The sequence below is a fragment of the Diadema antillarum genome, unplaced genomic scaffold, assembly GCF_040938485.1.
Source record: "Diadema antillarum isolate AM-2024a unplaced genomic scaffold, OU_Dant_1.0 seq00000934_RagTag, whole genome shotgun sequence".
NCBI lineage: Eukaryota > Metazoa > Echinodermata > Echinoidea > Diadematoida > Diadematidae > Diadema > Diadema antillarum.
The window spans coordinates 309,034-335,341 of NW_027271785.1; the positions used below are offsets into that span (position 1 = coordinate 309,034).

At 37.1% G+C, this 26,308-nt stretch overlaps 1 pseudogene; it reads left to right on the forward strand.

Annotated features, from left to right (window-relative positions):
• The first annotated feature begins 16,487 nt into the window (after positions 1 to 16,487).
• Positions 16,488 to 26,308, forward strand: part of LOC139741559 (rho GTPase-activating protein 21-like) — a 101,112-nt pseudogene continuing 91,291 nt past the window's right edge.

The window sequence follows — 26,308 nt, forward strand, 5'->3', positions numbered from 1 at the left end:
TTCATTTCATTTTATTTTATTTCCGACGGAAGTATACAATATGACATTTGCATATAAACAAAGTAAAAACCTTCACTCGGTATCTGATGCACGTCGATTCTGAGTACATTCTTGCCATCCGAGATTAGAAATATACCCGTTTAATTGACAGAAAGTGACAAACTGAACATCAAGGACAGTCAGTACTACAGGGGCGGCGAATCTACGAATGCCTTAAAGGGGGGGGGGGGCACAAAGCAGATTCTATGAACAGCTAACAAGCCAAAAAAAAAAAAAAGTGGGGCCTTATCAGGAATCTTCTCATACCACTTCCAGGGTTAATCGGCTGACAAGCACACACACACACACACACACACACACACACACACACTTAAGTGCATTTTTCCGTTTTCTCGTGCCACATCCGGGTTTCAAAAAGAAAAAAAAAAGCATTCATGTACTTATATTTTGAAAAATAAAAAACAAATCTTTATTTCTTTTATTTAAAAGAAAAGAAAAGAAAATTAAAGGGTCATGCCCACCCCCCCCCCCCCCCCGATCCGCTATTGGTACCAAAATCAACATTGGATTATCATTCGCCTTTACTGTACATGCTTTACTACGTTGCAATTCACTTTACTTCAGTTTATGGTTTTCTCAATCATTCTTTTTTGTCTTTTTGTGGGGAGAAATTCATTCTATTTTCTTGTATGGGATGAAAAAGTTGCAAATTAAATGTAATAATCACAGACTTCTGTAAATGAAACAATGTTGTGTTCATTCCATTCCAGGATGCAGATGGTAATTTGAAAGAACTTCAAAAAAAAAAATTACTCTTCCTCGCTTCCTCCATACCGTAGATCCAAAATATAAAAGTATGCAACCTTTCAGGGCATAATAATTATTTATTGTCTATGATTTACGTATTCACAGTGTCAAACAGGAAAACAATAAGGGCAGGAGAGGAAGACATCCAACATTGTCAATCTGCACTTCGATCCTTTTAAAATCTACTGACGATTGAGTCAACACATTGAGGGCAATGGTGTATCATATAATACATTCATTTGATTTGGGATGTATTTTGTTCTGTGTTGGCAATGATTTTTTCACAAGGCGAGTACTAAAACAGATGTGAAGGAAATCACCAGTAGAGGGCAGCATAACTGTTTTTGCAGAAGGTTGACTGAACCATTCTTGAATGAACTACTGCATAGGGTCCTCCTGATCTTGTAGAAGAATCTACTCATCAGAGAGAGAGAGAGAGAGAGAGAGAGAGAGAGAAGGGAGGGAGACAGACAGACAGACAGACAGACAAAGAGAGAGAAAGGGAAAGAGAGAGAGAGAGAGAGAGACGAGTGTGTGTGTGTGTGTGTGTATGTGTGTGTGTGTGTGTATGTGATGACAACTCTCTTAAAGGCCCTGTATACGTTTGGGAGCGGTGATTTTAAAAATGTTCAAGATATCACATTTGATGCATTTGTGCAGGTCAGTCGTATCACAAAACATCCAGTCATATAGAATTTTTATAACAAAGCCTAAAATATTAGGAGATATCAATATTTTTCTCAATAAACCATAACTGTAGACGGTTTAGTCTGGAAACATTTTTATCATAATTATTGTTCACATTTTGTATATTTAACAAAATACTTAACATCGATCATACTGATTCAAATTTTTACAGTGGTTGTTTCTATCCCTAACTCACATATTAGAACCACAATTGTATTTGGAAGTGCTAAACCTGGGCTTTTATTTCATCTGCAAATGGTAAATTATGCCTTTAACGTTGATATTTGTCAATTGAAAAAACAATCCCATACAAAGCAAAGGTTGGAAGCATCTTCTTTTTTTTAATTACAGTAATATAGATTATGCTGTGTATATTTTTGCATTATTTACATATAGATGTTCCTGTTCTTTTTTTTTCCTTGTAGTGTAATTGCGCAAGATGAAAAGATCTGAGACAAAAGAGAAAATTTTACAATTGTATTTTGTGTCTCACAATGACGGCAAAAATTATAAATTAAGAATGCAATGTCATTATCATTTTGTATAATGACCAATGATGCTTTCACAAGACGTATCGAAAAATGATAAAGATAACTCAAGAATAAAGGACATTCTGTCATGCTAGTATAGAAATTCCAAGGCAAAAAAAAAGCCGAATTGTTTCTTTTAGATTAAAAAATAAGCAAGCCCAAAGCATGTTCTTCGGAAAAGTTGATTTTTGGGGCTTGTTCCTGAACGGTAAGAGTGGATTTGCTTTGTTGTTGTAGTTGTTGTTGTTGTTGTTGTTGTTGTTGTTGTCGTCGTCGTCGTCGTCGTCGTCGTCGTCGTTGTTGTTGTTATGCAATCAACTGCGTTGATGGAAGTAGTCAAAAACACTCAGTGAACTAAATTGAAATGAAAAAAAAACAACAACAACAACACTATCTACGTGAACTCTTCCTCCTGCATGGCATTATAACCAAAGAAGAATTCTACAGCTTCAAAACTGAATGATTTGTCTGGAATTACGCCAAGTCGCAGAAGTTTACAATTTGAAATTAATCACGAACTAATTTACTAATTAAATACTTTTAAAAAAAGACCTTCTTCCGACACGATAAATTTAGTTTCAGCTATATAAGCAGTGTGTGTTCTGCTGATGTTTAACATTCTCCATTTTCCATTTTCAGCAGATTTTCACCTCTCGTTTACTATAGGCAGAACTCATGATCCCTTAATTTGATATAATCTATCCTTCAATTCTTGGAAGCAGTTCAAGAAGGTTGCCATTTACACAATCGGTTGGTATTCTAAAGGCAGCGTGAGTAATTGTTTTTAATCTACACTTCCGAAGCAATGCATTGTTCTCTTGTTATCAAAGAGGCGTGAAAGGCGCTGGGGAAAAATATCAGAGAAGTTAACACTTTAATATCATGAGGCAATAACCCATTCCGTAGATTTAGAAGGAGATGTTGTATACACAGCACGCATGATCACATGACTGTGAGAGCATGTAATTATACATGATTTTTTTTTGTACAGAAATATTATCAAAATTAGTTTTCTTTGTATCTTATTTCTCTTCAGGGAAGATATGCACATAAACTATGTTTTGTATTTAATTATTCAGTTTTGTTTACTTGTTTTGTATATATAATAATGTCTTTTGCCTTCGTTATTTTACTTTGTATACAACGCTATTTTGTTTTTACGTGAACCCCTTTAACAGTCAGTCTTTAACTGAAAGGACCATCACCCTGTAAATGGGAATAGAATAACATCAGGAAAATATATAATACTGTAATTCTTCACCTCGTTCTCATATCATTTTAAAGCAATTTGAAATCAATGCCTAGCGTAAAAACTGTCCCGATAGGCATGAATCAGATTAAATGATGCGATTTTTTTTTTTTTTTTTTTTGCGGATTTTACATGCGCAATTTTCGGTCGAATACTCCTTAAACAGGAGCGAACGCATAATATATGAGCATTAAAAAAAAACAATTGATGAGATTGATTATTGGAAACAAACGAGTAAAAATACTAACGTAACGAATGGATATTTCAACAAAAGTCGTATCAGTTATCCATAAAACTATTATTTATACAAAGAATAACAATCCTGATGGGTTTAGTATAATGTATATACATATAATGCAAACTTTTTGTTCAAACAAAACTTCTATATTTTTTTAATCTCAAAAGACTTTTCAATTCGAATACTTTAAACATCTTTGCCTGTATTAATTTGTTTGTTTGCTTTTTTTTTTACAGAAATAACTTTGAATCACGGAAGGAATGTTGGTACCACATATACACATGCTAAAAGCTTGGAATGAGCGTATATTGATTGATGTGGTATTATATCCGTAAATTCAAAATTGTATAATTCGTTTTTGTTTTGCTGTTCTAACATATCAAAAACAGGTTACCAGTTAGTTATTCCCAGTGTTTGTTATCAGCTGAAGGTTCGATTCCGAAAATGGAAAAAAAGTTATTCCGAAGGTACATACCCACCTCTTTTTCCTTTTTTGGGGTCATTTTCGGATTAATGAACCCATGGAATAACGAACCTTTTTTTTTTTTTCATGTTTGTATTAACGAACCTTCGGAATAACAAATTTTATTTCATTGTCGAAAGTTACGAACTTTGTGAATAAAGAACCTCAGAATTTTCGAAGTAACGGTCCCCATTTCATTTTCGAATTAAAGACATCCAGGTACTATATAGTATACAGTCTTTATGTGTTTTGGAATAATTAAGGGACCCTCGGAATAACCATCCTTATTTAAATCATTTTAGGATTAAACCTTCTTAATAACGAACATCACCCTTCAAAATGACAGACGAAATCGAATCTGAGGAAATATATATATAGATATATATACATATAGGCCTATATATATATATATATATATATATATATATATATACATAAATAAATAGAGACATGAGAGAGGGGGAGAAAGAAGAATATTGGTCCGTTCACGCACCAAAGAAAAATAAGCTATTTGAAAGAAACGTCATGAGGCATGTTTAATTTGACTCCATAACACGTCCCTAATCATATCAAAACTGTTCAAAAAATCTCACGGGTTATAAGATAATAAACATATTGATATTATGGGATGAATTATTATTATCAATCATGGTTTATACGGTGAGGACAATGTTTCCTATTTTCATAAAATGAATAACAAGAACGTGCATGACTGTATTTTGGTATCTTTGATGGAGAGCATGGCATCATTGTCGGTCATTTCAACGAATGCTTACTACTCACGTTCGTAGACAGACTGGCTAGTAGGTCCTACAGTTTTGCTTACGATGCTACACTCTCCCTAACACAGGTGGACCTATAACATGCATGACAATGTTTATGGAAGGCCTGTAATACGGCTGAGTCTCCTCTAAAGGCTCGTATTCAAAATCGTTTCCTCGCTCCTATAATTTTTTTTTCCTGCACTTTCATGTATTCTCAGCAGGTTCATCCTAATCATGGAGGTACAAACAAACATTGCACCTCCATGTCCTAATTAAATACAAGCCAACACAACACAATACAAACCTACTGAAAATAAAACAGCGGCTCCTATACATGTTTGAGTGAGATGATGAAGTGATTTAATTTGATAATAGAAAAGCTGAGGGAGCGAACACTTTAATTGCTTTTCTTACACATTATTTATTTTGAGAGTGGGATTTCATACGGTTTCAACATCTGAATCATGCATTGCATGTCGAACTTACTGTTTGCAAGCGAGCGATAGCTTTGGTTGGGAGGAATGATTCAGATTTTTACTTTTTGCGAGATAATTAGAAACCACTTATGAATATTAAAGAGCATACCATTCAAAGAGGAGTACTTTGATGAAAATCGGTTTTAAATCAAGAATCAAGGTAAAACAAAGTGGTCCTAATTATAGGTGAGTCCCAGCTTTTATTAGGATCTCTTTGTTTCTGGATATCTCCGCCATTTTCAAACCAATCTTTATCAAATAAACTTAATTTCTCTAGATCTGTATGCTCTTTCATGTTATAAGTGGTTTGTATCTATCTCACAAAAAGTTAAACTTTGAATCTCCATCTCAACCCAAACTTTACCATGCTTTTAAGAAAATTATTTAGGGGGTCTATACGAATCACTAGATACGAGTAAACAAATTTGTTTAGAGGTGTCATGATGGCATACATGATGTAAGTGTCCTCAAAGAAAAAAAAGCAACATTTTAACAGTGTAAGCCAACTTTGGGTACGTCTAGGCCCAGGACTTGACTGCATACAGCCTAAACCTACATCCATTAAACATCCATTTCTATATCTTGGAAACTTTATGTCATGAGGACGCTTACAAGAAACTGGCTCTTCCTCCCAGTAAGATAAAGGGTGGTGGCGAGTGTATACATCATTCAATTCAATTCAATTCAATTTAATTTATTTTAATCGTCCAATAAAAAACATTACAGGAAATTAGTGGGGGATTTTTACATATAAATGACGAAGCATAACAAATACAATATATACATAGAGAGAGAACAACACGGAATAGTACTTGATAGATAGATAGATAAATAACCGAACATGTATGCAAAGTTAAACTGAAAAGAACAATTGTATAAAAACGTGGCATGAAAACCGACGGCATGATGTTAAAAACTCCAGAAACCTTCCCTGTTGCTACGTTCCCTGTCTCAACCCCCCCCCCATGTCAACCCGTGATAAACGGAAAGAACCCAAACCAACTCGCCCTAAAATACAACACAACAAACAAATAAACACATACGAAAACAATATCAGTGATTATAATCATATCATATAAATTTCTTTCTAAATCCCACCAATATTGCACATAATCACTTTACAAATTCTGAGATATAATAATGATAACGAATATAATCATTGTAGTTGTACGTCAACTTGCCAGAAAAAAGAAATATAAAGGGAGGATTAGCGGTAGAGAGAAGAAAGAAAGAAAAAGAATAAGAAAGGAAAGGGAAGCAGAGGTATATAACAGCTCATAAATAACATATATCAAACATCATTAGCTATGACATCATAAATCCAAAAACTGTAAAATCCCAAGATGAGGTGATGATGATAATGACCAGTCAATATGTCAATGACTATTAAAAAAAACAATGATTATGATGGTAAAGCTGATAATGAAGGTGGCGATAATGTTGTCGTGGAGATGATAATGATGATGATGATGAAGGTGACAATAATATTGATGGTGATGAAGGTGATGATGATAATGATAATAATGGTGATAAAAACATGGGATCTTCAGAACAGTTTTACAATACCCCCCCATCCCATCCCATCCCAACAACTTTCCAGTCCATGCAAAATAAATCACCACACATTTACCCCTGTCATAATTCATCCATTTGAAAGCCCAAGACTCCACCAAAAGACATCATCACAGAAACAATTCCGACACATCCCTGCTGACCCGTAACCTTCCTCAAGTATACTCAATCACATATTGCACGTGGAAACAGTGGAAACAGTTAAACACAAAATTATCAAAAAGCGGACCCCTCAGATGGCCCATCTTGGAAATGAAACCAAGGAGGTACTAGTACCTCCTTGATGAAACCAACCACTGTGATGTTATTGCGATAGAGCATTGCGATTACATAACTGGTTACAGTACAATGTACTAGATCTACAGGAGTTAAATGAGGATGCTAGTAAATGTCTTCTAATCCCACATTCCCTTCATCTGAACGTTGATGGCAGCAAACATATATCCTACACTGATACCGATCTCCTTTGATTTTCCCCATCCAGTAACCACAATGGGCGGCTACTGTGTTTATTATCAATTATTAATGTCGGTTACAGTATCTTTCTTTTTCGAGTTCGGAAGTACTGTTCATTGATTTCAAAATATTCGAGGTGTACTGTACGACTGTGGAGCTGAAGGTAGCGATATCACATGCTTAACTTGCTGGAAGCCTTGAGCTTGACGTCTATGTACACACAGAGTGAGAGAGCACCACGTACAGCACAGTGCAGGCCCATCCGTGACATCCATGATGCACTACGTTAGATGTAACACGGTGTAGCGTAGCCAGGCCAGGGTCCGTAGAAGATGAAGACGAGACGGGTGTGGACAAGATAAATGGTAAGAACCAGATAAGGGCAAGGCGACATCGCAGGCGTGAGATTCACATTCATTCAGAGAAAGGACATGACAGTGGTGGTGGTTTGTGGGACATCCCCTTGGCATGGGTTGGATATGGAGCATGTGTGCATGGCCATTGTGGAAAACTGTGTGGTAATTTATACTTGGGTGACCCGCACCTCGTCATAGTTAATGTTTACCCATATTTGAATCACATTTCGCCACTGAAATTCTTTGAAATCCAACTCACATACAGGAAAAATGCTGAAAATTCCAATGGAATCACAAGTTTACTGATCGATATTGAAAATTTGCAGCTATCGTCGTCAAACGCGAACGATGCGAAGAAGTTGCGCACTAAGGATGGGGCCCGCAACTCGTCACCCCGCTCTCCCATAGACTTAGCACGTAAAAGACGTGTGCGCAGGGGTCGCACTTAACTTTTTTTTTAACTAGCCAGGCGGACTACTTAGAATCAATTTTGACACTGAAGCAATATTTTGGCTAGCCAGACGGACTAGTTACTTCAGAATTTTATGATTTTTAGCTAGTCCGACATGATTTTGGGTGGCCAATGGCCAGCGGACCATCGCCAATTTCGAACCCTGGTGCGGGTGACAGTGATGTTCCCATAGACATACACATAAAAGATGCGTGCGGGTGACTTATAACACGTATTCCTATAGCCCTATGAAAATTTCAGATTTTCGCGAAAAACTGTTCGGTTTTCACCACAATTTGCTTGGTTGTGGTAGCCCTGCCAAGTTTCATGCATACAGAACACAGTCCCGGGCATACATTTTTGTTTAGTGCGCTCAAAACAATTTTAAGCGGGGTGACGGTATTCGGGCCCCTGACGTAGTGACGAGGTGCGGGCACCTCACTATACTGGTAGACCTAACACCGTTTAGGGCTTTAAGATACTACACATGATCTTAGCCAAAAGGCCGAGAAGCGATTTACTTACCTGGCCTGAGACTGAGTGTTGAGCTGACCTGGGCTGGGACCCATTTCACAAAAAGTTGATATGATTGATAGCAACTCTTGCTGGAATGGCAATTGTCATGGTAACAACAAGAATCCAGCTTTCTGATTGGTCATTGGTATTGGAAGTTGCCATTCCAGCAAGAATTGCTATCCTATTAACAATAACATCTTGTATTAAAGGACAAGTCCACCTTCGTATAAGGATTGAGAGAATGCAGCAATATTAGTAGAACACATCAGTGAGAGTTTGAGGAAAATTAGACAATCCGTTCAAAAGTTACAAATATTTTAAGTATCTGCGCAGTCACTGCTGGAAGAGAAGACTACTACAGTGCATGATGTCACATGCGTACAACTATATAAGGAAAATAAAAAGAGAATTTCACAAAACTTTACTTTTTGAATTAAGTGCACATTTCTTCGACTTGCTACTGACATATGTTAAGGGTAATATTATTCCCCCTGCCTTCTGAAAGAGAGAAGTCGAGTGTTCTTTTGTTATGCGAGAAAAATGGAAATATGTTGAATTTCTTTATTCTTTCTTTATATCGTTGTACTCATGTGACATCACAAGTTATAGTAGTCTTTTCATCCAGCCGTGACCGAGCAGAAACTTCAAAAATTCATAGCTTTTTAACGGATTGTCCGATTTTGCTCAAACTCTCACTGATGTGTTCTACTAATATTGCTGCATTCACTCAACCCACATGTCTATGAAGGTGAACTTGCCCTTTAAGTTGTAAGAAATGGGGCCTTGCCCTTAGTGTGGTAGTTTTATGCTTACAACGTAGTCGTAGACAAACCATTGCATTGGAGCTTGATCGAAAGATTGGTCTGTAGCTGTATCTGGTCGTCGGGGATATGTTCTGCGGAGACTGCGTCTGGCTTCACGGATACCCTCCTATACAGACCGAACGAAGGCTAACCTAAGTAGTAAAGTAGGCCTACTGACTGGCTCCTGATGCTCCTGTGGGGCTGCTCTGTCTGCTGCTGCGCATGGACCAAACATTACCATGCACAGCTTTTTTAGTACAATTGTACATTTAAACAAGTTTGACATGACATAACATATTATGCAGCAATATTTGGGGTAACTTTTCCACATTATGCATTCTAAATACAGTAGATCTTACGAGTTTAGATCACAGAAATTTGTATCCACATAGAGTGATATTGCAACATTGCTGTTTGCTAGCTGTAAGTCGCCATTTAATATGTACAATGTACGTAGGCCTATGTTAGCCATTCTCTAATTGGCCGAAGGGACCATTCCTGTTGCACGTACATCGCATGTGATTGGCTAAGCCTAAGGGATTCATATGTTGCAGAGAGCTGTGACTCTCGTATCGATGGGCTGGTAGTTGTGTGTTTTACATGAAATTTCTACCAAAATGTGGATGATTCATTAATCTGGTGAGTGCAATGCATTCTTGAAATGTTGATTTTGCACAAGTCTAAATTTGCTGATCTACAGTGTAGGGCTGTGAATTAGATGCAATCGAGAAGGATAAGGCACCTCACCCAATGCTCTGTAGAGACAGTGGTTAGGAGCTTCACTACAACGATGTGTGGGACTCGATTCTGTTTGTCTACAGAGGAGAGCGATAATGTCCAAAAAAATAGAATACTCCTCTGGACAGACAGATTTTTCTGTCTTCTCGGTAGCATGTTTAGTGTGTGCAATGCAATGCCAATGAATATGAGAATAATTGTGACCTGCTATACAAAAGGATCTGAAAGTCGGCAAAGGTCGATTTTCTGGGCACAAATGATGTGACATTATTCCCTTACTCTTCCACTTTAATGTCATATATTAACACAACTCATGAAAGTACTCGGTTGCGGAGATATCAATGATTTTATTAGAGCATGTCGAGTTGTTTAAGAAATCAGCGTTTCGAGAAAACCGCCATCAAAGTTTTCCTTCCAACGCAATAGTGATCAAGGCAATTTTCACCTCTTGACAATAGTTCCAGTATGCTCCTAGCAACCTCCTTGATGTTCATTGAAGCTTAGCGCCAGCAGTCTACGCACAACCAATCAGTAACCAGGATGCCACGCACTGACCAATAAGATCACTTCCCTATTGCTAGGGATGGAGTCTATCTGCTGCGCTAAATCCAAATTTTCGGACACATTTCCGTTCTGTTGAAAGTAAGAAAATCAGGGCTGAGAAAAATGCTGATTTCTTACCTTTCTGTTGATCATTTAGCTTCGAAATTTTGGCAGATGATAGATGATACATTAGCCTGCTTAAAGCCTCTGGCACCTTGGAAACTTAATAACATTCTAATTGTCCTTCATGCTCTTCACACTACGCTTTTGTGGCTTTGTCGATTATATGATATTTTCTTTGTCATTACTGATGATTATTAAGAAACAAGAGAACAAAAAATTGTTTACACGGTTGACATATTTTAGAGATGAAAGCAGTAATTCATTTAAAATGTCTTTGTAAGTATGAAAGAAAAGCCTGTACGAGTATAGTACAGCCTAGCCCACACATATTGTATACACATCTACTTCTGTCCTATGCTGTGTATAATATCATAAGCGACTGCAATGCAAGGTTGTCGTGTATTTTTGTATTGTTTTGTTGTATTCCCCCTCCCCAAGCAAAAAGTTACAATAGAGGGACCTGGAGGTCTTCAAGCAATGCCTTTCAAGGAGGCACATGGACACCTCCTTCATCCAGTGCTGGTTGTGATTACCACAGACTTTTTTTTTTGGAGTGATTCTCTGTGTTTTATTTTCAGAGAGTGTACTGGGTAAAGTCTATTAAGACAGGGTATTAGTGTTATTTTAGAACATATGACCTCAGTGAATGAGCTGTAGTCCAAGTCATGACCCAGATTCTCTATATTGAAAATTTGTGTACAAATTTGACTTATAATACAAGGATCTTATTTTCAGCATAATCAAATTTAGCATAGTGCCTACAATAATGTGCAAAAAAATATAAAGATTATATTAAAAGTAAAGCATGTTGTTAAACACCCAAAGACCCCTGACATGGAATCTGTGGATAGCTTGCCAGAGAATACATTGTAGGTAAGTCATTCCTAAATGTATCTTTAAGAAATGAATACAAAAAAAAAAAAAAAAAATCAATAGATAAAAATAGATAAAAAATAAAGACAATTACACAAATGGATACAAAGAGATAATGGATGAAATATATCAACTCAAAACTCTTAAGAGGTGAGGAAAAGTACTGTAAACATGTACAAATGTAGTTCAAAATACAACAGGAACAACATACATCTAGGTGGTGCAAAACAGCATAAAGTAGATGGTTACAACATGAAGAAGCAGACATAAATTCAGGGTCCTATAAAGTATCAGAACTGAAAGAACAATTAGGAAATCATGATTACACTCAGGCATATAAGTTGAACTATGTTTGAGATATTGCAAAATTATGTCTACATAAAAGATAGTGAAGTACAACTGTATATAATATGCAGTAGATTCATTCTGTTTATTACATATATATGTGATGAAAGAAATTAAAAGGTTGAGAAAGAAATTGTAAATGTAACTACTAGGCCAGTATATGGAGCTTCAGAAAAGAAAAGAACAATAATCTGTAGACTCTTTTCTTTGTTTATTTAGAAAAAAAATAAGAATGCGATACACTTATTTTGATTTTTATACTTGGAAGAAGAACTTTCCAGAGATAAAGATTTACTATGTGCATGTACTGTGTGATGGGAAAGAATCTTCATGTAAACAGAAGTTTAAGGTGAGGAGGGGAGAGTGATGAGAGCTGCCGTTCCCTCCCTGGTCTCCCTCCCTGGTCGGGCCAGAGAGGGAATGGTAGTGTTGAAGTCAGGGAAGGGAGATATAAGGCCCGTTCACAAACAACGAAAATCGAAATTTCAATCGCGATCCAAATTTCGATTTTTTTTTCGACCGTTCATACACAGGAAAAAATTGCACTTCGCAGCAAGGAAAGAACGATCAGTGGCCAAACTGTGCATGCGCGAATCTTGCATGACCGAAGACTGACCCCGCAGTCCCAATAGAGTTTCGCACGCGCTACGAACGATGGGATTAAAAATACCGATTTCCGAATCTCGATCGCGCTCACACACACGACGCTTGGCAAAATGATCGCGATTATTCTGAAAAATCGCACTAATAGTGCGAGTTGGATCGCGATTAGGATCGCGGTAATTAGTGAGATTTTTCTGTCCACACTGGAAAAAATTTCGAAATTTTGATCGCGATAAGAAAATCGATTTTTAAATCGCACTTTTTCCCTTGTGTGTGAACGGGCCTTATAGTGAAGGGGGATTTCTCAAGGCTGACTGAGATCTTGGGAAGGCTTTGTCCTCAGAAGAAGAGGAAATCTTGGTGGATCCCACAGGAGGAAGCCTGCATTATCGTTAACAAGTGTGTTCACCAGGCACAGACTCAAATATTGTCTTTGTCAGGGATTCAATATCTTTAGGTCTGGGTCATGTCTTGAGAAAAAGAAAAAGAAAACAACAGATCTACACGTGTAGATCTGTTGTATGACAAGAAAAGTGAACAGAACATCAGCCTTTGATATGTTGAGAGCTTTCCTTTAAGACTAACCGGAAATGTGGAAGTGTTATGTTTCATGGTACAGATGTTGTACATCAAGACATTGCAAGATTTGGTATTATAGACAAATAATTGGCTTTGAAAGGTATACCTTTCCCCTGCAGTTGTTTCCTGCAAAGATGTTATGATACCTAATATCCCTGTCATCTGTGCTTTATTTTATCAGCATATGATTCTAATTTTCTCCTTTTTCCAGAGAGTAATTAGTGGAATATTGTTGCAATAATTAATTCCTTTAAAAAAGATCTATTTCTGTGCTTGACTCTGAGAAATAGTTTCATGATGTACACTTACAATTTGTAGCATTCTTGTGTCTTGTGAAAAATCACTTTGCATTTCCAAATGTACTGAACCATGCTAGTCCATGCCAGAAGAATGCATGGGGAGGTGAGGTACATACACTGTACTACAATCCTATGTAATAATTTGAAAGGTGTTGTACTGCACTGCACCAGGCATTTTAAGGGTGCCACAGTGGACCATCTGACATGGTTCAGGGTGTACTGTATCATGCCACTAAAGCTGCTTGAATCCAAACTGGGCCACAAACTTACCATATCATGATTTAAATGATATAATATGGACTGCAGTTTGAATTTTATGTACAAGAGTGATACACAATCATTTTTTACATTTTGTCTTTGCTCTATTTGAGACTGATCTTGCCCAATGTGAGCATGTTTAAAGATCTGGTAGGGTGGGGAAACATGGGTGACCCGATTAATTCGGTCTTTATTCACTGCCCACCAGGGTACATTGTACATCCCAATACTTCTAATAGCGCCCGTCAGCCACGTGTCAGCGAATAAACATATACAGGTACATCAAAATGTAAGGTCATTGGTAACAGTTAGACTCTAGTCGAGATTCTTAGGCTATGTGTGTACACACACACACGGATCAGTATTAAGTGTACCCGGTACACAATTTGTTACGTAAAGGGATTTTTAAATATATAATCAGAGCCAGGCCAGCCTTCTCACTCCATGGTGTATACTGCAGGGTCTTTTATTTAACCCATTGAGGACGAACTGATTTTGCTACAACACGCATTTCCCATAAACAATTGCCCGAGTATACTCGGGACTCGTCCTCAACGGGTTAAACTTCTGGAATGCTACAAAAATGTATGGTCTTTCAACGCTGCTTTGTGCATTTTATGTGTGTGATATTGGCATGCGTATCGTCTGAATTACATCCGTTCATACACATGTGCTTTCAAAGCGTGGTCCACAGCATGTTGTTTGTTCAGTGTCCTTTCTTTGTGCATGGCAATAAAGTCGTTTCTATTTGTTTGTTTGTTTGTTTTTTCTGTTCATTCCTTGAGATATTAAGCATGCTTGTATGATAATCAGATGTGACTTTGGATGACATGCTAATCTCCATGGAGACTGCTGAGCAGCTAGACTTTGGTGGTAACTAAGGGCTCAGCAGATCTCGTACTACAAGAGTTGGCACAATTTGTCTTGTTGATGCATATTAACTGGGCACATGCATCACTTTGTGATGACATCAAACCACAAAGAAGAATGTCAGACAGCAAGAGAAAATCCACAAAATCCTCATCTAGGCTTTAATACACTGTGACAGCTGTTTGCGAATTTTGGTCAGTCTCTCTTTTGCTTTATCATTTTTCAAAGCACTACTTACATGTAGTGTATGTTCAAATCTAACTGTTTGTGTATTCTCTGTAAAGGTAAAATTACCTTTAAAGCAATTTTGCTTTTTACTTTTGATTGATCAGATTTAAAAGAAAATGCTTTTATAAACTGCTGAATAAAATACATGTATTTAGTAGGAGCTACAAATATATGGTGTACTGTATCAAATGGACATCTTTGTCTTTGTGCCACTGAGGTTTATATCTACAACATTTGTACAATGTATGGATCATGTCATTAGATTACCAGACTATTCAGCAACCTCATCTCTTTATTCTAAATCACCGTACAAGGTTTCTTGTGTGATGGCATCTAATACAGTAAGAAAATAGTATTGAAAACATTGATTTATTAAAGATGATTGAAAATACTAACAATAAAAGATTTTGCACCCAAAGGTAATATTTCACGTGATGAAAATCCCTTGATTCATGGGTATAATACTAATAGCCCTACATACCCAAAATGGAATAAAAGTCTGTGCTAGAAAATTAATATAGATATTTCAGATTCAGAAGTGCTATGCAACTGCATGTACACCATCACATTTTTTGTGCAAAACTCTGGCCATACTATTTCTTTAACAAAATTTTAATTTAGTATTGAGAAGTAAAATATCTTGCTTCCTATAACTTTTGGTAGTAACCATCATGGTATCCTACATATTGTATCTCCCCTAAAGATTAAAGGTCTTGTTTACCTTTGGGAGCAGTGATTTAAAAAAATATTCAAGATATCACTTTTGATGCATATGTATAGGTCTGTTGCATCACAAAACATCCTACCATTAACATTTTTGCAATAAAGCCTAAAATATCAAGAAGATATCAATATTGTCTGGTTAAACCGTAACTGTACCTGGGGTTTAGTCTGGAAGCATTTTTATTATAACCGTTGTTTACATTTTGTGTATTTAACAATATTGAACATCGATTATACGGATTAAAATTTTTACAGTGATTGTTTCTATCCCTAACTCACATTTCAGATCTATTTTAAAGCACTAATGCTGGGTTTTTGTTTCTTCTGCAAATGGTAAATTATGCCTTTAAAGACCCTGGGGATATGTTTCCTTTAGATAGTGGCAACAAACATATTTAGTTTATTATTGATATTTGCAACAGTAGTGTGGAAGACATTGTATTGCATGAAACAGGGATAATTGCAAAATTGTGTTGCTTTTGTGCATTTTTTTTTTTTTTTTAGTATAGAAAGTCAGTTATAAATGACCTAGGCAGATGTTGATACTTTCTGTTCGATGTTAGAGATTGACATATTATTCAATACAATGTGTGAAAACAAAACTGTTCATTGGAGTTGTAATCCATATTTACGAGTGGCATTTATCTATTAAAGTTGATTTCTGCCATGTGCGTCAGTGTATTTCGTCAGTGTATTTTGCAGTGATTCTTTTTTCCCTTTCGCTCTTCCTCATTTCCCTGCAATCACGGACAGGATGACCCGAGCTTCCTGCTGGAATTGTAGCCTGATGCTGGCTGTGGATCCCCTCACAGTGGACAGCCAAGCCAAGCCAGGCCAAGTTACACTGGAAGTTTGTCAAGCAGCAACCTGCCTTCTTGTCCAAAAGCCATCCTCTTCAAGGGTCTTCCTCTTCCTCATCTGACCCCCCCCCCCCCCCCCCCCCCCACACCCACACCCACTTTCCATCTAACTCTTGAACGGCCATGCCAATTATCACGTATGTGGCTTGGCTGTTTGCCTAGTGCGCCGATCAGCAGTGATAAGTCACAAGGGCATGGTAGACCCCATGCAAGCCTGAAGGAGGAAGCTTCGCATAAAGTGTGTGTGTGTGTTTGTCAACCGATGCAGCGCACTTGGAATATTTTTATCTCAACTTCTTGAATTGGATTGTAGACAAGGACATTGCACTGATATGCTGGATTTGAAAATGTAGATCAGTATCTGGTGTGGCTCACAAATTTTCCTTGCATGGAAGGTGGTGTCCTTGTAATCATATTGGCATCCACAAAGTATACAGCCTGTGTTGCCATTCCTGTTTATGTTCCATTGTTTGATTGTTTTTTACCGCTCAGCTCATGATAATTCTGCTCAAGCTATCATCTCACTGTGTTTTAATGATGTGTGCACATGGAAACAAACTCCTGATGGAATGTTAGACTCTCCCAAACAGGACTGATGTTCAAACCAGATCAGATCTAGCACATGGTAGCATTTTGCAGTGAGATCAGCAGTCGAGCCTAAAACAACAATTCTTGGAAATCAGTGCTATGGGTACTATTAAGGAACTGTGCTTTCAGTTAAAGCGGACACCAGGAACCATGAGGCATTGACTTTGAGAGGAATATAATTTTGTTTTCTTTTCAGCCCAGTTTCTGATTTTTTGTTCTTTTCTGCGTGATGCTGCTCATGTGATAATGGCGATGCCAGCATGTAATTCTGGTCAAGGATCTTCGGTTGAGGTAAGAATCATTCTCCCTTTCTTTTAATGTTGATTTAAAGGGGATGGCTAGTAACTGGTCAGTGGGAATCAGTGGCAATGCAGGGGGATTATTGTTCCAATCCTTGTGGGATTTATTTAAGAGTACATTATTTATATATATCTATTATTATGTGAAAATTATTTGCTTCACAATGGTCTCATATTCAAGTAATGTGCAGTTCAATGTTAACGATCGCCCCGTCACTGTACAGGCATGCTAACCTGGAAGCATTAAACTGCACATTTCTTGAATATGAGAGCATTGTGAAGCAAGTAATTTTCACACAACAATAAATATATAATGTACTCTTAAATGAATCCCACAAGGATTGGAACAATCACCCCCAGCATTCCCACTGATCAGTTACTAGCCATCCCCTTTAAAGCAAAGAATGTGAAAGTTTTATGCCTCTGTCCCAAAGGATGCAAAGGCATAGATACAATCATAATCTTAAGGATGCAAGAAATATGTTGAAAAGGGATTCCTTTTGAAAATAGCATTTGACCTACATTGTATTGTTGGTAAGAGTTTCCAGTAATGCAATACTTAGGAGTCAACTGATTCTTTCCAACCAGTATTGACCCAAAGACAATGTTGTGATATAATAAATGAAAAACAAAACAAAACAAAACAACCAACAACAACAAAACAAATGTAAACTTTTCACATCAGGCAATATATTATCATACACTGTATGTATACATATCATACACTGTAGATATGAAAACATAACATTATTATTTCAACAATATGTCATGGTACATAATGTGATGCTGTTCTGAAATTACTATATCTTAAGTCTTAAAGGTCACATGGACACCAATGATGCTCATCAAACAAACCTTTGCAGTAATTATTACATCCTGTAGTAAATGCTTTTGATTTTTCGTTACCTACACTTGTACGATGAATTTCCCTTTTGATAGGATATTTTTATAAACTTTTTAATTAAGTTCACACACTTTTTCTACCATCATCATACAGGTTGAACTTTTCCATTTCTTGATGGTTGACTGTTTTATGTATAAAATGTAAACCATGAAGCACTCGTGTAGCTGTGAAACCGTTTTATCTATCCAATGTGATTTGTTAACTATTAGAAATCGGTACCATATACAATTTTGTAGTGTTCAATTCAATTCAATTCATACATTTATTCAGTAATAAAAATTGTGTCGATATAAAATGTTTACAAAATGTAGCAGGTACAGTTCTGAGAAAGCCAGAGGCTTGTTAGAATAGAATGTACCCTTGAAAACAAATCATACACATATTGCAATTTAAACATTAAAAAATGTTGGTTCTGTTGTGAAATGAAAATACTGGGGATCAGACTGTACAAGTAGTCATCGGTGTACTGAGACAGAGAACAAATAACACTGCATAATACTACAGTATAATGGCTGTTTATACTCACATCAAATTGTGATATTTAGAATTTAAGGTAAGAATCACAATGCAAATTTTGTTTCCGTTTATTGTGTGTAGATGCAAAAATGTCATCCATATGCACACTTCAATCAGATTTGTCGTACAATGTAGGTCTTGCACTTGAGGAATTATCTTGAAATTTACCAAGTGGGAGTACATGTGTGTGAACAGTTGTGAATCAAGGATCAATTTTGTTGATCCCATGATTAAGAGAGCTGTTCATAAATGTTTGATCAATAAGAAGGTTCATTGGTTACAACATACACTTGTACAGCATCAGTCTACAGATTTGTAGACTTGGGCGTGTCTTGTTCACTGCTTTGTGCCAAGTTTTGAATGCAGTGTTTATAGACAAAAAGTACTTTTTTATGTTGGCTAAAAGGGTCAAATATTCCTGTTTTGCTTTCTAAAGACAAGAAAGTGCAAACAGTTATAGAGATATCAAGTGCAGGGTTCGAAATTGGCGATGGTCCGCTGGCCATTGGCCACCCAAAATCATGTCGGACTAGCTAAAAATCATAAAATTCTGAAGTAACTAGTCCGTCTGGCTAGCCAAAATATTGCTTCAGTGTCAAAATTGATTCTAAGTAATCCGCCTGGCTAGTTTAAAAAAAACGTTAAGTGCGACCCCTGAAGTGAGTTGGAGATTTTTCTGAAAACCAAAGAAACAGATACCTTGCCAATGTTGACCCCAGCAGAAGTGAGACTATTAAATGAAAAGTCATATTCGGTTACCAAGACCACTGGTCTCAAGCTACTTGAAGTCGGTCAGACTCTGGTTGTTGTGTAGGCATGCTGTACTTCATTGGAACATTAAAGGTACTACATGTATGCTTGCAGTTCAGGGAGAAACCTGTATTTCCTCTTTATTTGAACAGGCTAGAAAAAAGAATGAAAATTTATCTTTGTTTCACAAACGAAACCAATTCTTGTTTTGTTTGAATGGTCCTACACGATGTGTGTAAGGCAGTGTGGTGAGAAACAATTTGATATTTAATAACTAGCATCTATATGTATAAAATGACCAATTGGGAAGTATGCAAATGTGGATTCTGGAAAATATAAACTTTGTGCTAGTTAGTCTGATGAGCTGAGCATACAGGTACTATTGTAAGAACAGATGTGAGTGTAAAGTACCAGTAATGTTCATTACACAGGTAAGGCTTGAGTTGGTGATTTGCTTGACCTGCATCCTGGTTGCACTGATTTCCTCTCAGATTAATCTGGTGGAGCAAATATAGGTCGATGAACTTTTACTGTCAAACTTTCTCCCACACTGGTTGTGATCTGAGTTTGAAATCATGGATCTCCCGGATCAGGCAAGGTTAATCCACAAGAATTAGCGTCTGTGACTGTCATACTGTGGATATTGTAGGATTACCCAGAAACTGAGGAAACTTGAATGTCAAATTCTCAAGTGTTCATTCATGGCTGCACATGGATAAATTCAGCACATGATCATCAGACAGTCCTCAAAACTGTTATGTGTGTAGCCAAAATTTTAAATGTAGCCTAGTGTAAATTTATTATTTTATCCCCATTCAAGAGAATAAAAATGAATGAAAAATTACATTTCATAGATTCCTACATTTTGATGAGATTTGAAGAAAGAATCCCAAAGGGAGGGGGAGGGGAAATCAATTTTGTGCAGATCTGTTAGCCATTTCATTGAACACCAGCCCAACTCAAAACATGACCTGGAAGATGCTCAGAAGCTGTCGAGGTCAAAGCACTTCTGTGTATGTTTGAGTATGTTCACATGTGTCTGTAATTGCAGACGACTTTGGTAGTGATTGCTAACCACATGAGCAAAAGCAGTTGTGCATAGTAAACAAGGTATTGAAACTATGTAAAGCTGAAAAACTCAATTATTCAGTAATATCTTCAAACCAACCGATGCTTTTCTGACAAACAAAGATGGGAGTAAACAATGTACTTCTCACCTCTCATTCCTCATTACCATTTTAGAGTATGTACAGGTTGTACCCTGTATGTAATTTTGTGCTCTCATAGCATCTCCGAGCTACATCACTTGCACTGTAGTCATGGACAGTACATTTTGATCACTCTGGATGCATACACTTGTAGTACAAGTACTCTGCTCTACAGAGTATTTTGCAGTTCTATTGTTCATACCAAACAATTATTTCTCAGAGTGCCTTTGCACTTTATTTTGCCTGGAGTGAAAGGGCAGTTAACCCGTTGAGGACGAGTCCCAAGTATATATTCAGGCAAGCGTCTATAGAAAATGCGTGTTGTAGCAAAATCAAACCATCCTCAATGGGGTAAAGAGGCATGTACTGTAGGTATGAAGCTTTTAATTGTCACCATTAACAAAACATGCCATGTGAAATCTCTAGTCAAATGGCTTGGATCAGAGGCTCTCTTTGAAGAAGAGTTCCTAAAGCCCTGTGCCTGCATTTAATTGATAGTAATTACTAGAGTTAAACTCTCCCACTCCATGTGGAAAGTCAGTTTGGAGAGAGTAAGAACAGAACAAATTATATCAAGATAAGAAAAAAGTTACGTGTGTCACATCACATTTTCCTGATTCAGTGATGTTGACAACACTCACATACTCTCTTACGAGTGTAATGAGAAAGTGAGCAGTCCATGCCATCACCTCACTCACTAAAGCTTGAACATATTAAAAAGCAGCTTGATAGTGGAGTTTGATAGTGCACATAACTGTCATCAAACTCAAGTTTGTGTGATGTCATCATAACACTTCATACAATGTACTGTGCAAAAGACTCAAATGGCAAGTATTAAAGTGATGCCGGTTTTTCAGATGATCTGGTGGTGAACCCCTCTATACTGTGATATCAACAACCTCACAGGAACATTCTAAAAGAATTCCAAGAAAATCTCACTTGTAGAAAAAGATTGCAGTTGTATTAAGCAAATGGAGTATGGTAATGTTTTCAGAGGAGGGTGGTTACTATACAGAATTGAAATGAATGGTACGACATGTGTAATTCAAAGTACCGGGTAGCATACAGTAGTTTAAGTACATGTAATATATTTGTTTGCATTACAGTATGAATGAGGATTGTTCCCTTTTTGTTCAGAAAAACAAAAATACATTGAAATCATAATATATCCATCTTTTTGTAAAATGTTATTTACATATGTGTAACTTAAGAAAAAAATTATGATACATATGTACAAATGACAATTTAACTGAACTTATATTAACTTTGTACTTTGGCAAAGTAATTTGATTCATAAAGCAAAGTGAGATGCAATATTTAGACTAGTACATTTCTTGTCAGCTGCAAGGAGGCTGGGAAATGTGAGCTTGTACTGTAAACCTGCTACTTCATAATCAGGATTGTGGGTAAAGATACAGTGGGCATTATAGCATTGCAATCCAGCTCAATCGTAGCTTGATCCCGTACAGGAATTTAAATATCAGAATTACAACGTACATGTACACTGTATCTCTTCAAGCTGTTTTTTTTTTTAAAGACAATTTGTTAATTAATGTATGTCATATTTGTCTTGTGATTGCCCAAGCTATGCATTTTACCCTTGAGATAGTTTTTATTCATTTTCAGAAAATATTAAAGCCCAAACAAAGTTCTGGTAGGCCTGCAAAAGTTGTCAAATTTCGCTCCCAAGTGTGAACGTATGCTTAGGAAATGTGCAGGAGAACGATGTTATGACAAGATATTCGATGGGTAACGACGAAAATGCGAAATATTAACCAAAAAGGTTCAGTCTCAGAACTTACCCGAACGGGGTCAGGCTAAACTCGGACTCGGGGATAACTCGGCTTCGCTCTGACGGCGGGGTATGAGTTGTAATGGTTGTCCCTCTGATCGTACAGTGTTGTCCTATGGGAGCGGCCTGTATAAACTAGCGCTTCGTGTTCTGGCTACTCGCAGTAATGGTCCGAGTTGTTACAACGCGCGCATCAAAAACCTCTTTTGCGCGCATGCAAAATTAGTGTGCGCCTATCAAGCACCTCTAAAACAAAGGCGCTTGATAAACAACAACAAAAACTCCAAAGACCGCGCGTCTCAGCAACTGAGGACCGCGCGCTGTCATTTTTGTTTTGTTTGTACAGGATTACGTTAGCACGCACTTTCCTGTCCATTCAGTTAGGCCCCATATGGTATTATGCAGTGGCCAGTAGAATGTGGCGATCACGAACTGCGTGTGAATTGTCTGAAGTAGGGTCGAATTTTTCCCGAGACCGAGTTAGTCTGGAGCCTTCTGGAATAAAAGTCGGTTTTCCTACTATTATTATTTTTCTCAAAATACTCCAAACCGACTCATCATTCCGGCAAACCGCGTCAGCCAGGTAAGTTTCTTAGTGGACTCTTTCGATATATTGCAAGAAAAAATGAAATGGTGCTAGACGGGTTCTCAAGCACTTACCGAAACTTAGTTTTCACTTTAATTTTGCCGGACCTGAACATATTTAATTAAGGTGGTGAGTTTCTATTGATGATTCAGTGACATGTATATGAAAAAACAATGAAACTCTTGTAAGTTTTTGTTATTTTTTTGAACACAAAAAGAAAATGTGTCACATTGTTGGCCTTGTAAACAGTTTTAATTTCCCCATTTCTGTGGATCACAATTGCAGAAGCTTGATACACTTTGAAGCTGTTGTTTGTGTAAGCCCTCTGTAGTCAAAACTTTGACATGATGTCACACCTCACTCAGATTAGCTCCATTGTATTTGCTTAGGGTGTTTGTTTGTGCCCTGCGCATGAACCAGCACCCTTACATAGTCTCTCCCCTGTAACAAATACATGTGTAGTGAACATACAGTTGTACTGATGAAATGCATTCTTGCATGTCAAATAGACGAGGTTCCAATGACGTCACCAAGTCATGCTGAGGGGCAAAAATTGCGTAAGGGGACCCCCATACGAATGGGCAAGCGCGAGCGCGAGTTACATGTACATACCACGTCTCATGATATCAGGCGGGTATACGCTACGCGTACAGCGCGCTTGAGCCATGCGCGTAATACGCATGAAATTTATTTTTGCCCCTCAGCCAAAGCGTCATTTGATGTCACGGAATCTTCCCTATACAGGGTTGTACCTGTGTAGTACACCAACTCTCAGGAATCAACTAATTTCTTTGGTGTAACTCTTACTTTGAACATTTTGTCAAAATACTCAATGACAACTCCATGTAAGCACTACAAGATCTATGGAGTAGGCTTACGTTGTAATTGACAAGCACATAGTGCATACTGTACAATGGCATTCCTAGCAGACTGGATGTGAGAATCACAGTGTTGTCTACCTGGGGTAATCTGACTTGTGAAACCACCTGAGTAGTATAATATCTTGGTGATGACTAATGCTTGGGTCCTCAAGACACCAGACAGGCATTGTAAAGCACGAGGGGATAGAATGAAGAGAGAGGGAGAGGAAGCGGCCATTAATTAACCAACTATGTGTGGTTGTTTACACTACTGGTACTTTCACATGACAGCCATGGTAGAACAGCACGCTACAGGAAACCAAAATCTTTGGTCACCTTAATATTACAAGGCCATAAGATGTGATGTTAAAGTTGCTGTGATTGTTGAGAGTACAGAAGCATTGTGCCAAACTCCATCATCCTAGACTTGGATGTTAGTCTTGCTGATATGTGGAGGAATGTTTTGTATTAAATTCAGATTCAGATTCAGATTCATTTATTGTCCATATAGGAAATTATTCTTGTTGGCATATGGGTGTACACATATTGTGTAGGAATATCTGCATACATATTTTCTATACATACGTACATTCATGTACATGTAAGTGTATGTACACATATAAATAAATACAATTAAGTGTTTGTTCATCTTGTAGGTCTTAGGAGGTTGGCAGAATTAATGTTTCTTTAGATATTGGGAAGATTAGCTTGCATAAAAGTCATTAATATCATTAAACAAACCCAAGATTCTGGTCATGATACAACTAACCTTGAAATTGTAATTGGTGTTGTAGTGCAATAACATCAAAACTAAAAGAGTTCAGGTATTGTTGAAAACACCCACCAACTACATTTGAATGGTACAAATTCCATGGCCTGTTCATCAAACATCTAATTTCAGAACACTTTATGATGTTGTTTAATAAAAAAATTGAAAGAAAAAAGAAAAGAAAAAAAAAACATGCACATGTGCTATCATGGAAGTGCAATGTACACGGAACTACTGCATGCGAGGTCAAGCTATCGTAAGCTCCACTTCCTCAACAGTGTTCTACGAGGTCTACACAGATGCACACCCAGAATTACTGTATGCAATCTCTATCCTCACCACAGTTGGCAAAGTGGATTTGAGAAGATAAAATTTCTCTTATGTTTTGTTGGATATATTAAACAGGAAACTTTTTGAAGATCATATAAAAATGATATATACACCATATGTACCACCATGAATGTGAAAGATCAGACAAGTACAAATATTGCAAAAAAAAAAAAAAAAGGCAGTGAATAGTTCTAGATCTGATTTTTTTAAATGTTCTGCATAATAGTTTATGTTTTTATGGTACTTGCTTTCCTTGATGTAGGCCTAGTTTTAAAGATAGAACAAATTTTGAATCTGGATTTTTTTTTTTTTTTGTATGTGGTCCATCTATTGAGTATAATATGTAGTGCTTGCTATTGATACAAAAAAGTGGATATATACAATGTATGCGGTACACCTACACCTCTTCATTACTGTGGTATATGGAACAATACACATTGATACCTCAGGGCTGCACACTATAAACCTATTTCTTCTATTGGTCCGACAGAGACCAGTAGGTAGACACTTTTTCTATTTTTTCACTGATAAATTCCTGAAAAAGTTACTGGTCTGACAGTGATTTTTACTGGTCAGGGACCTCTGGACCACTGCCAGTGTGCAACGTTGGATACTTCATGAATTGTGTTTTAAGTATAATCGTGTCGTGTGCTTTCAGTATACTTTGTTTGTGTTATGGCAAGAGAGAGCTGCAAGAATCAAAATGTGATTCTGTTCTTAGCCATACAGATCACAATCAGACAATGATGATGTCATAGCCTCAACAATGTTTACAAGTCTTCACCTCTTTACTTCTTGTAATATGAGACCAAAGAGAAAACTTGTATTCTTGGTATGAGATTATTGCTATGCCAGTTGTACATGTTGGTATGATTTAACAGTGATGACTTTTGGAGAAATGTGTTACATTATGCTATATTATCAACCATACCTAGTTTTTGTCATATTTCCTTACAAGGTCGTAGGTACAACCACGAGGAAAGTTGTGAGGTGATGACATTACAGTGTACCCTACTTTGAATACATATTTGTATGACTGCAATTGATGTCAGTTTGTTCACAGTTAAAGGGGAAGGCTAGTAACTGATCAGTGGGAATCAGTGGAAATGCTGGGAGATGATTGTTCCAATCCTCATGGGATTCATTCAAGAGTTCATTGTATATCTATTGTTGTGTGAAAATGATTTGCTTCAGAATGGTCTCATATTCAAGTAATGTGCAGATTAATGCTCCGTCACTGACCAGGGACGCTAACCTGGAAGCATTAAACTGCACATTACTTGAATATGAGACCAT